This window comes from Citrus sinensis, chromosome 9 (assembly GCF_022201045.2).
Source record: "Citrus sinensis cultivar Valencia sweet orange chromosome 9, DVS_A1.0, whole genome shotgun sequence".
In the NCBI taxonomy this organism is placed as follows: domain Eukaryota; kingdom Viridiplantae; phylum Streptophyta; class Magnoliopsida; order Sapindales; family Rutaceae; genus Citrus; species Citrus sinensis.
In genome coordinates this window covers 15,018,126-15,031,228 of record NC_068564.1, presented here as the reverse complement: position 1 = coordinate 15,031,228, position 13,103 = coordinate 15,018,126, and the positions used below count along the sequence as shown (strand labels likewise).

The 13,103-nt window shown below is 32.8% G+C and overlaps 1 protein-coding gene and 1 non-coding gene across 2 annotated transcripts in view; both read left to right on the top strand.

Annotated features, from left to right (window-relative positions):
- LOC107176996 (probable cytokinin riboside 5'-monophosphate phosphoribohydrolase LOGL10) overlaps positions 1-798 on the top strand; it is an 85,521-nt gene extending 84,723 nt beyond the window's left edge. The window contains exon 2 of the mRNA XM_052434400.1: positions 685-798. The gene's annotated coding sequence lies outside the window, so the exon portion shown is untranslated. The remainder of the gene's footprint in view (positions 1-684) is intronic.
- Positions 799-3,338: 2,540 nt separating this feature from the next.
- LOC112499391 (small nucleolar RNA R71) lies at positions 3,339-3,445 on the top strand. The gene has a single exon (XR_003067003.2). It is a non-coding gene; the product is annotated as a small nucleolar RNA R71 (small nucleolar RNA).
- Positions 3,446-13,103: the final 9,658 nt, after the last annotated feature.

The following is a 13,103-nucleotide window of genomic DNA, read 5'->3' as shown; positions in this document are numbered from 1 at the left end:
TCCTTTTAAAACATTGAGGACAATGTCTTTTTCAGGTTGGGGGGAGGGAATAGTTGATAATTGTGGAATGTCTTAGTCCTGGTGATGTGTTTACAAAAAAAAACAAAAAAATAAAAAAAAATTTTCTGTAAAGACTAACTTAGGACAAATTTGAGTTGAAGATGACAGTATATAGAGAATGTAGTACCTCTAGAAATGCATCTTTTTAATCTTAAGGGTGTTGTTAAAAAAAATTGACTTTTTCTTCATCTTTGTTATCCGCTTTTAAGCTTTTGCATCAAGTTCAGGTGAGATCTCCTCTTCGTTTTTCTTTTATTATTCTCTTTTATTATTATTATTATTATTTTTTTGTATATTTGTAAAATTATAAAATGTTAAGATAATGTTTAGATTAGGTTGTGGGGTGGGGATAATTGACGTATGTTTTTAAATATGTGTGTTGTTTTTCTCTTTTCTTTTTTCTTTTCTTTGTTAAAAAAAACAAAAAAAAATATTTTTGTTTTTGTCTAGGATGGCCGTGTAAAGAGTCACGACTTTTGAGACGCATCCTAATAGTCTTGTTGTATTATATTTTGATTTTGAGATTCATAGTAAATTGTTTTTGTTCCATTTTCTTTGAATTACCCGAATTTGTGAACTCTCCACTTGGTTATTAAGTTATTTAATTGTTTACTCATTTAACAGGTATTGTTGAATCATTCTTCACACACACATTATGACACATACTAGTGGGTTGTAAGTTAAAATTTTACAGCATTTAGTTCTTTTGATTTATTAAGAATAGTATCTAAGGTAGTAGAAAGTGTATATTGCAAAAAAAAAATATATTTTTAATTTTGTTATATCTAGAAACCCCAGTAATTAAGTCCGTAGGGGTGTTTCAACACCTAGTGCCCTAAGGTCAACTGGTCTGGGAGTCACTGGCCTAAAGCTCGATACATGGGTAATAGATATATTGTTTGTTTATTAGAAACTCGAGTAATTACGTCCGTAGGGGTGCTTCACCACCTAGTGCCCTAAGGCCAACTGGTCTGGGAGTCACTGATCTAAAGATCGCTACACGGGTTAGAAATGTAATATTTAAAATATATATATATATATATATGTGAATAATCTATTGCCTAAAGATATAATTTCTAATGAATTTTGGAACGAAAATGATGTTTTTCTTTTAATGAAGCCCCATAAGTATTGTGTTAATTACTTGAGCACAAAAGAAGGTTTGATCATATTCTGAATAATGAGTGAACATCAATGTGGTAAAGAAATTTGGGAGAGTTCATTTATTTGGTAATTTAGAGGATAGATGAGAAACTATTAACTTGCATGTGAATTTTATAAATCTTAATTTAATATAACGCTTTAATTGCTAGAGGGTTAGCAATAAGCTGGTTGGGGGGTGTGATTAGTATTAAAAATTATTTAATTATCAAGCGATAATATGTTATTTTATGCTTATGTTATAATTTATATTTCTGTTTATGTAATATATTATGAATTATTAATTATGTTTTAAATATATTTAATTTTATGTATTTTTATGTGTTTATTAGGAAAAATATTAATTTCACGTACTTCGAGGCTCCAAACAGATAAACGGAGGTCAAATTTGGATTCCGGAGGTCCTAAAACCATAAGATAATCAAGATCGGCTTAAAATTGGGCTTGTGTAAAAAAAATTGACTTTTCCTATTGACCGAGCACTGATTGGATTAACATGCCAAATCTCAACCGTTCTTTGGGCAAATCGGACGAGTCAAACGATGCCACGTGTGATGTTGACTTTTGAAGTTTGACCAGTCATTGGATCTTGATCTAAAGGTTGTGAGGAGCACATGCATGAAGCTTATGATGGACCGCAAAGTACTGGATTATGAATTTATTTTTCTATAAATAGAGCCTCATTTTTTTGTTTTTAATAATCTCTCTACAACTCTTTTCTTCTCAAATTCTATCCATCTCCTTGTAATCTTGATTTCCAGGTGTGTTTTTAATATTTTGTATAATTATTTTTATAAATAAAATTAGTTTTATTTCCAATTTTAGTTGTTTTTATTTCTTTTAATTATAAGTAATTCAATTTTACTACTTTTTATTTTAATTATGCTTAACTAAATAATATTAGTTAGGGGAAGGTGAAACTCTTAGGAAATAAATATGATTTAAGCAAATTCTATTTTTAATTTTATAAATTAAATTATTTTCTATTTAATTTTATACATATTTTATATTTTAAAATTTTGATTTATTGTAAACAAACAAATGAATTTGGCACAATAAATTCTTAATATCTTAATATAAGGTATGGTAAAATGGTATTTTGACTTATTGTCGACAAATTAAATTTTGGCACAATAAATACTTAATCCATCATAAAATTAAAGGGAAAATAATAATAATTTATATAATTAATCTTTTGGGCAATAAATGTAAAAAAAGGGCAAAAAGAATTTATTAAGTTTTATTTACTTCTAAGAGTGGATCCATAACCCTAACTAGTTTAATTTCATAGTTTCATTTAAATTAAGTTGTTTATATTTAAGTTTTAATTTCAATTTTTAGTTAAAATAAAGTAAACTAATTAAATCTTTTCTCTGTGGATCGACTTTGGACTCACCGAGTTATAATACAATAAGACAGTCTTATACTTGAGAGTTAAAAATTACTTTTAAGTTGTGTAATTTCTCAAAGACATAGCTTGACTCTGCATAATTGCTTCATTCTTTGCAATGTACTCCTTGATTAATACTTCCAATGAAGTGATTGGATCCTGACTGATATGCTTTTGCCCTTGACTTTGTTAATGAAAACCAGGTGGTTGTGGTTCTGTGTTTCTACTTGGTCCATTCAATGCTGGAGCATTTCGATTCTGATTGCTCCATGAGAAATTTGGGTGTTGTTTTCAGCCTGGGTTGTAAGTATTTGCATATGGGTTGTTCTGAGGTTGTCGATTGAAGTTACCCACATAATTTACTGAGGCTGGATTTCCAGGGCAATTATCAAAATCATGATCTTCACCACAGTAGACACAAGAAAGTTCAGTAACTTGCTTTACTGTTGCTGGAACAGCTGTCATGGCTTTTACCATGTTAGTCAATGAAGTTACTTGAGCTGATAAGGCTGTAATTGCATTAATGCTATGGACCCCTGCTGATCCTCTTGTTATTGGTTGCCTAGCTGAAGGCCACTGGTAGTTATTATTGGCAATTCTCTCCAAAATCTCATAAGCTTCAGTGTAGGATTTGGATAACAGAGCTCCATTTGCTAAAGCATCCACCATTAACCTTGTACTCGGATTCAACTCATTGTAGAAAGTTTCCAATTGAATGCAACAAGGAATACCATGATGAGGACACCTTCTGAGCAATTCCTTGAACCTTTCCCAAGCCTCTTACAAACTCTCATCTTCAATTTGATGGAAGAAGGTAATCTCATTTCGTAATTTCGCATTCTTTGTTGGTGGGAAATATTTCATTAGGAATTTATCAGCCAATTCATTCCATGTAGTGATGGAATCAGATGGTAATGAATTTAACCATGCTCTTGCTCGATCCCTTAAGGAATAAGGAAAAAGCCTCAGCCTTAAGGCATCTTGCGTTGCTCCCGCAATTTTGAAAGCATCACTTACTTCCAAGAATAATTTAAGATGGAGATGAGGATCTTCATTTGGCAATTCATTGAATTGCCCAACTGTTTGCAACATTTGAAACATCATTAGTTTTAACTCAAAGTTGGCAGCATCTATTTCAGGTCTGATAATGCCATGATGGACGACTTGAGGAGTTAGCACAACATAATCTCGTATAGCTCTGTCTCTGTCGTCTGCCATGTAAAAAATATTGTTATTTCCTGGCTGTCTCCCGTTAGCATATTCATTCTGCTCTTCTTGAATGTTGGCTGGTTGTAAAGGTCCGTGAGGGTTCAAATTTCCCTCATCTTGTAAGTTATTCATGCCTGAAGTAGTCTTTGAATTTCTTTGTTCTCTTCGCAATCTCCTGATAGTCCTTTCAATCTTAGGATCGAATTGGAATACCTCAGATTTATTTTTTTTTTGCGCATGGACGTACCAATCTGCCAATCAATAGAATGAATTGAGTTAAGTTTGGTGCTATCGCAATTTACTTCACACTCTAAAAATAAACAATCAATCCCCGGCAACGGCGCCAAAAACTTGTTGATTGATTTATATAATCAATTATTATCAATGCCAATGTTCAAGTATACACAACAAGTAATAAAGTGATGAGTGTTCACGATCGTCTCCACAGGGATTGATGTTACTCAAAATGCTAAAGCAATCACAATAATGCACGTCAACTAAAGATCAAAACAAACAATTGCCAAATAATTCTATCGTAAATAATAATTGTGAAATATAGGAATTAAAGCAATATCGTAATAAAATAAACTTAATTAAATGTGTCCAAGGTTCAATTGAGAATATAGTAGTTGAATGATCAAACTCTCCTAATGGGGTGACTGTTGATTACCGAATTAGCACTAGTTGTTATGATAAGTGCTACAGCACTGGGTAGAACAAATCTGCATCCGCAGCTATCGCATATTGGAAATCTCATACCTTTAAATCTACTAACAATGACCAGTTGCTCATAAATTTAATGTATGGCTTTATGATCTTTAATCTCTCTACCCTACAAAGTGAACACCTATGTCTAGGATATCACAAATCTTAATTTCAAGCATTGCCCTTATGGGATTTAAGATAACCTAATCCAGGAAACTCAATTTAAGAACAAGTAATACTCTAATAATGTCCGCTAAGATATGTCCTTTTGCTTCTCTATCTTAACTGAAACTATTAAATGGGTGGTCAACCGAAATAACAGTTATGTCATAAAAACTATTAGAGTATAATGCTACAGCATTATCATAACATCATATAAGAACAGTCAAGAACCCATTGGATTATTTGTCACTCAACTACAAGTAAATTCAATTCATATTCTGAATGAGAAAAATAAACATAAATATACTGATCGCAGAATACATCCAATCAATCAAAGGAAGAAAGATAATATGAGTTGAGCACGATGAAAGTCTAAGGATCCTCCCCGATGCTTCAATGATGTCGAACAACCCTCCTTAATCTTGATCTTCTTCTTGCCTTTGTAATTGTTTTTGAATGATAATTCCACAGCCGCTTCTATGTGGTGCATGCCTCCTTTATATATTTGCAAATTAGGTTTTCCGAACCAATGCCCATGCGCGTGCCTGTGTTTAAATTAGGAAACATGTAGATTGTAATTTAATTGCTGACCCGCGCCTATATTTTCTCCCGCGCTTCTCCCAGATTGCTGCAGCATTGGTTGCTCTAACATCCGCAACAACACTTGTGTCATTTCCGATTGTGCTTTCCTTCTTTTGTGATCATCTTCTTTCCTCCTCTTTCACATCTAATGTCTCCGCATCCTTTATGAATTTAAAACTTACAAATTAAAACCCGTTTTTAGCATAAATTACTATGATTCAAGCAAAACTTGTTAAGACTCAACTAAAATGAATGTTTATGCAAAAGTTCACCAAAATGTAATCAAAATACATTATTTGCTTTCTGAATGGCCTTTATTCAAGTCTAGAACAGATGTAATAACTCTCATTTCTTAGAGTTATCAACTACACCTATATCCAAGGCGCCATATCCGATGGCACCCATTAAGTTAAAAGAACTGAAGGTCCAGCTGCAAGAGTTACTAGATAAGGGTTTCATCCGTCCTAGTGTGTCGCCTTGGGGTGCTCCTGTTTTGTTCGTAAAGAAGAAATATGGTTCAATGAGGTTGTGTGTTGATTACCGGCAGTTAAATATGGTTATTGTTAAGAATAAATACCCTCTTCCTCGAATTGATGATCTCTTTGATCAATTACGAGGTGCAGCGGTATTTTCTAAAATTGATTTACAATCTGGCTATCATCAATTGAAAATAAGAAGTGAGGATGTATCAAAGACAGCTTTTCGAACTCGTTATGGACACTATGAGTTCTTAATTATGCCTTTTGGATTAACTAATGCTCCTGCAGCATTTATGGATTTGATGAATAGGATCTTCCAACCTTATCTTGACCAGTTTATCATCGTCTTTATTGATGACATATTGGTTTACTCTAAAAGTAAGGAAGAACACGAGACGCATTTGAGGATTGTGTTAGAAACATTGCGAGAGAAGAATTTGTATGCAAAGTTTAAGAAGTGTGAGTTTTGGCTTGATCGTGTGGCATTTTTGGGGCATATTGTGATAAAGGATGGTATTTCGGTAGATCCAGCCAAAGTGGAGGCAATTGTGAATTGGGAAAGGGCATCTAATGTGACTGAAGTAAGGAGTTTCTTGGGATTGGCAGGTTATTATAGACGCTTTGTGAAAGGATTTTCTAGCATAGCAGCACCATTGACTAATTTGACTAAGAAGAATGTGAAGTTCAATTGGGATGAGGCATGTGAAAAGAGCTTCCAAGAGCTCAAGAGTCATTTGGTGACTGCCCCCATTTTAACTCTCCCTTCTGAAGGTGGAGGTTTTGTGATTTACAGTGATGCTTCTAGAAAAGGTTTGGGTTGCATTTTAATGCAGCATGGTAAGGTTATAGCATATGCTTTTAGGCAATTAAAGAGTCATGAACAAAACTATCCAACTCACGATTTGGAGTTGGCTGCTATAGTGTTCACTCTAAAAATCTGGAGACACTATTTGTACGGGGAGACTTGTGAGATCTTCACCGACCATAAGAGTTTGAAGTACTTGTTTACTCAAAAGGAATTGAATTTGAGGCAGAGAAGATGGTTGGAGTTGGTGAAGGATTTTTACTGTTCTATTAATTACCATCCAGGTAAGACAAACGTGGTAGTAGATGCCTTGAGTAGGAAATCATCTGGGTGCATGGCTCATCTTATCACAATGCAATCTCATTTGGTAAAAGACTTGAGGAGATGTGGGATTGAGATAATTACTCATGGGCAAGCAGACTTGTTAGCACATTTAATAGTCCAACCCACTCTAATTGATAAAGTTAAGGTAGCTCAAAAGAACGACGTGGAACTCAATAAAAATTTGTGAAGATGTGAACAAAGGACATAAGCCCGGATTTAGACTTGATAAAGGGGATGCATTATGGTTGGGGCAAAGGCTATGCGTGCCAACAGATGAAGAGTTGAAGGCAGAGATCTTAAAAGAAGCACATGAATCATCTTACAGTATGCATCCTAGTAGCACTAAGATGTATCGAGATCTAAAGCAGAGTTTTTGATGGAGGAATATGAAGAGAGATATTGCTGCTTTTGTGTCTCGATGCTTAGTCTGCCAACAAGTGAAGATCGAACATCAAAGACCAGCAGGAACTTTACAAATGCTTCCTATTCCTCAGTGGAAATGGGAACACATAACAATGGATTTTGAGCTAAGATTTCTAATTACTCTATTTAGGCTTATTGATTAAATTTTGTTTAATAAGATTTGACTTTGTTTTCAATTTTATATGGATTTTTGAATCGAACATTAATACACTGGAAAACTATGTTTACAGCAAGGCAATCTGATTCATGAACTTATTTGTACTAGTAAATGAACTCAAAACATTCTTAAATTTATATAGGAGTTGATACATGTGTCTAGTATTCCCGGTTTTAATTTCATAATTTTCTAACCAGTATATGATTTTATAAAATTCTCAGAATACGTTCTGTTCGGTTACCATACTGTGAAACAGTTTTGAATTTGTTAATTAATAAATAGTTTTGAAAATATTTTTGGTATCGGATCCTCTTGGAAATTTTATATGAGGTACCCATGGATGTCCAGAATGGTTTTATAGAATATTATGTCATTTTGAATTTAGATTAAGAGTTAAAATTTTAAGAATCAGACTAGTACGGGTATAAATTAGCCAATCAGATTCTTAGGATAAGTTATTAATAGTTATATCTTATATTTATTAAGGTATTGGAGGTGATTGAGACTTCTAGAGACTTAGAGGTGTGTTAGTTCAAATCCCTTTAAAAACAAGGTAAGTAACTTCATTCCTAATATACTGGATATGTATAAGTATTTTGATATTATTAGAAGAGTTTTTATACTACTTAGTAGATCAATGGATTTTCATTGCAAAATTAGTTTATGAAAATGTTTTCAAATCTAAATCATTTTAAAAAAAATTTCATAAATGCTTTTCGATATGTAAATTATTTTATGACATGACTACCTTTTATAATTTTGTCTATAAAATATTCTGCAAGCCTAAATTATCGTTATGTTTTGAACCCATGTTTGATTCAATTATTGGTGATGGTATGGGATTCCTAATGTTTTGGCTCATTGTCCATAGTTATTCTGATTATGATTTTGATTCTGATCGTAACATACGACATATCTATCTGGACCAGTACTGGATTTCTGTTCTGAGTGTGCACGCGATATTCTGAATTCTGTTTCTGGCCGGGTCACCGGAACTATAGGTGACATTATGTGACATGAGCTAACTATCTGTTTTCTGTGAATGTGATATCTGATTTAGTTTTATAAGTAACTATGCTTTTGATATTCTGAGATACAATGAATTTATGTTATTTTATCGTGATATATCGTTTTATGAAATTTATGAATTGTAACATATATGTTTTAAATAAAAAAAGTCTTGCAATATTTTTGGTATGAGTTGGGCTAGTGTGTTAGGAATAGTTTTACTTACAGAGTTGACGACTCACCCCTCGTCATTACTTTTTACAGATTAAGTTCCGTTTGAAAGGTGTGCCTAGCCTTGGAGTTAGTAATTTCATTTCCGTTTGCTATTTGAATAAGAAGAGAAATGAACTCATGTTTCTATTTAGTTTATTTCTGTTATGAACTTGTAATTTAGAGGTTGAAACTTTTGTTATTGTTATGTTTTGGGAGAGATTATTTAGTGTTAGACGTTGCAATTTGTGGATTTGTTTGAATAAGAATTTGAGGTATTTCAGTTTGAAATTTATGAGTAAGGATTACGATTTGTAAATAACATCCTTCTTCACATGCTCCGCACGTGTTAGTTTTGGGGTGTTGCAAATAGTGCTTTGAAATACAAGGATCCTGGTTATCCAACTATTTCTTGCATTATTGGAGATCATAAAATTAGACATTCTTTACTTGATCTTGGAGTCAGTGTTAATTTGCTTCCTTACTTAGTGTACTAACAACTCAATCTCGGTGAGTTAAAACCAACTTCTACCACTCTTTTACTTGCTGATAGATCAATTAAGGTTCCAAAATGAATAATTGAAGATGTATTAGTCCGAGTCAATAAATTCATATACCCTGTGGATTTTATTATTTTAGAAACGAAACCAATTGCTAATGAATGCAAACAAATTCATGTTATAATGGGTCAACCATTTTTAGCTACTGCTAATGCCCTGATTAATTGCAGGAATGATTTAATGAATTTATCTTTCAGCAACATGACATTGGAACTTAATGTGTTCAAGATGTGTAAACAACCTCATCACCAAGAAGATGATATTAATGAGAATGAGGAGATTGATCTCATCGAGCCAATCATTGAGAAACGCATTCAGAATGAGAATTCTACAAAATCTGTGGAAATTTGTATTGCTGGTTCTTTTAAATCAAGTAAGGAATTAGATTGTGATACTGCTAACATATGCCCTACACTTGATTCTATGCATGTACTTACAGGTGACGATGACCAATCGAACTTTGAAGAAACAGTACAACTTAAAGAACCAAACGAAGAGGAAGCACCAGTGCTCGAATTAAAGCCCTTACCGAAAGAATTGAAGTATGCCTATCTTGGATAGCAGCAGACATATTTGGTGGTAATTTCTTCCCAACTCACGCATGATCAAGAAAGTAAGTTGTTGTCTGTACTAAAAAGGCATAAAATTGCATTTGGTTGGACCTTAAAAGACATAAACGGCATTAATCCTTTAATCTGCACACACCGAATACATTTAGAGGAAAATGCCAAAATAACCCGTCAACCACAAAGAAGACTAAACCCTCATATGAAAGAAGTGGTAAAGATTGAGGTCCTTAAACTACTAGATGTAGGAATTATCTATCTTATCTCTGATAGTAAATGGGTAAGTCCAGCACAAGTAGTACCAAAGAAATCTAGAATAGCCATTGTAAAAAATGAAAAGGTGAACCAATCCCAATACGAATTCCATCTAGTTGGCGCATGTGCATTGATTACAGAAAATTAAATGATGCCACTAGAAAAGATCATTTTTCCCTTCCATTCCTAGACCAAATTCTAGAGAGAGTAGCTGGACATCCCTACTACTGCTTTCTTGATGGCTACTCTGGTTATTATCAAATCTCTATAACCTTAGAAGACTAGGAAAAGACAACATTCACATGTCCATTTGGAACATTTCATTTAGGAGAATGCCTTTTTGACTTTGTAATGCTCCTTCAACATTTCAAAGGTACATGCTAAGCATTTTTAGTGACATGGTCAAAAATTGGCTAGAGGTTTTTATGAATGATTTAAATGTATTTGGTAATTCTTTTGATACATGTCTCGATAATCTAGAAAGAGTTTTAGAAAGGTGCAAAGAAAAAGGACTAGTTTTAAATTGGGAAAAATGTCATTTCATAACCACTTCTGGAATTGTCTTGGGCCATGTTGTGTCTCTAAAATGAATTAAAGTTGACAAAGCCAAAGTTGAAGTCATTCCAAAATTACCCTCACCAAAGACAATTAAAGAAGTCTGTTCTTTTTTAGGACATGCATGATTTTATAGGAGGTTTATAAAAGACTTTACTGCCATATCTAGACCACTTTGTAACCTCCTAATAAAAGACACACATTTTGAATGGACTATAGATTGTTAACAAGCTTTTGAAAAAATAACTACTCTTTTGAAATCAGCCCCAATAATGCAACCCCCTCATTGGTCTTTGCCTTTTGAGCTAATGTGTGATGCTAGTGATTATGTCGTTGGTGCTGTTTTGGGATAAAGAAAGGAAGGTAAGCCATTTGCCATCTATTATACAAGTAGAACTTTGAATAATGCTCAAATGAATTACACTACAATTGAGAAAGAACTACTTGCTGTAATATTTGCATTGGATAAATTTCATTTGCATTTAATTGGTTCATCTACTATTGTTTATTCTGATCATGCTGCTGTGATATATTTAATGTAGAAACAGGATGTCAAACCAAGGTTGATACGATGGATTTTGCTACTTCAAAAATTTAACTTGACAATCAAGGATGAAAAGGGCACCGAAAATGTTGTTGCAGATCATCTTTCAAGACTTACAAATGAGTTTTCAATTGAAACAACACCCATCAATAATTCTTTCCCTAATGAATTTTTATTTTCTACAAATAAAATGCATTGGTATGCTAATATTTTTAATTATTTTGCAACAAGTGAAATGCCATGTGACTGGAGTTTCCAAGACAAGAAGAAATTCTTAACAGAAGTGAAAAGTTTTTATTGGGATGATCCATACCTGTTCACATACTGTTATGATCAAATTCTTTGAAAATGCATACCAGACGACGAGGTAAGTAAGGTCATTCAATTTTGTCATTTTGGAGTATGCGGTGGCCATTTTTCTTCAAAAAAGACAGCTGCAAAATATTGCAGTGTAGATTTTATTGGCCTACATTATTTAAAGATTCACATGTATTCTGCAGATTGTGTAAGAATTGTCAAATGGCAGGGTCCATTTCAAAGCGAAACATAATGCCTTTAAACTGTATTCTTGTCATTGAAATATTTGATTGTTAGAGAATTGATTTTATGGTGCTTTTTCCATCATCATTTAGATTTATATATATTTTGGTTGCTGTTGATTATGTTTCAAAATAGATCGAGGCGATTCCTTGTCGGCACAATGATCACAAGATTGTGATCCGCTTTTTAAAAGAAAATCTTTTGAGCAGATTTGTAATACCTCGAGCCATTATTAGTGATAGAGGTAAGCATTTTTGTAATAAGTTATTTGAGTCCTTAATGAAGAACTATGAAATAAAGTTGCTACCATTTATCACCCTCAAACAAGTGGTCAAGTTGAATTAGCAAATAGGGAGATAAAATAAATTTTAGAAAAGACAGTTAATCCAAACCATAAACATTGGTCTATTCGACTAACTAATGCACTTTAGGCATATTGTACTATTTTTAAAACATCTTTAGGAATGTCACCCTATCGGCTTGTTTATGGAAGACCTTGCCACTTATCAGTTGAACTTGAACATAAATCATTTTGGGCCATTAAACCTTTTAATTTAAATCTTGATGATGGTGGTAATGTGCGTAAATTACAATTGAATAAACTTGAGGAATTAAGGAATGATGCATATGAGAATTCCAAAATTATTAAGGCAAGAACTAAAGTTTTTTATAACAAAAGAATTTTTCGGAAAATGTTTGAAATTGGTCAAAAAGTGTTGTTTTATAATTTCGTCTTTATTTGTTTCTAGGGAAGTTAAAATCAAACTAGAATGGTCCATTTATTGTAAAAAATGCGTATCCATATAGAGCCGTAAAAATTGATAATCCAAAGGATGGTGTCACATTTAAAGTTAATGGTCAAAGATTGAAATCATATCTCAAATACCAACCACATGAAGCAGACACCGAAATCAATTTGAGTGACCCACCAAATTTTGATTAAGCCTTTTGTTTTAACTTTTTGTGAATTTGTTTTATTGTTACTTCATCGTTTGAATTGTTTGATTTTTCTTTTATTTTCCCTATGTCTTGAATGGAGTGCATTACATTGTTTTTAATTGTGTTGTTTGACAATTGTGTTTTAGCTCACCAAATATTTTATATTTGTCATGAGTGCCTCCATGAGAAGTTTCATTGTCAAACATCTTAGAGAACTTTTACATGTAAAATTTCACTTGAGAAATTTGCTCTGATTTTGTAAATCACATCATATTTGAGATTTACAACCACTAGAGTTAGTATCTCACGTTAAAGATCTAAAAAGACAACTCAAAGAAATAGAGGATGATATTTATAATCTGCAATTGGAACTGGAGGTAAATTCAATAAAATGACAAAGGTGAGTTATATTCCTTATGTGTTTTATTTTTTTGTTCTTCTTCACTTTTGATTTGATTTTGTAGATTTG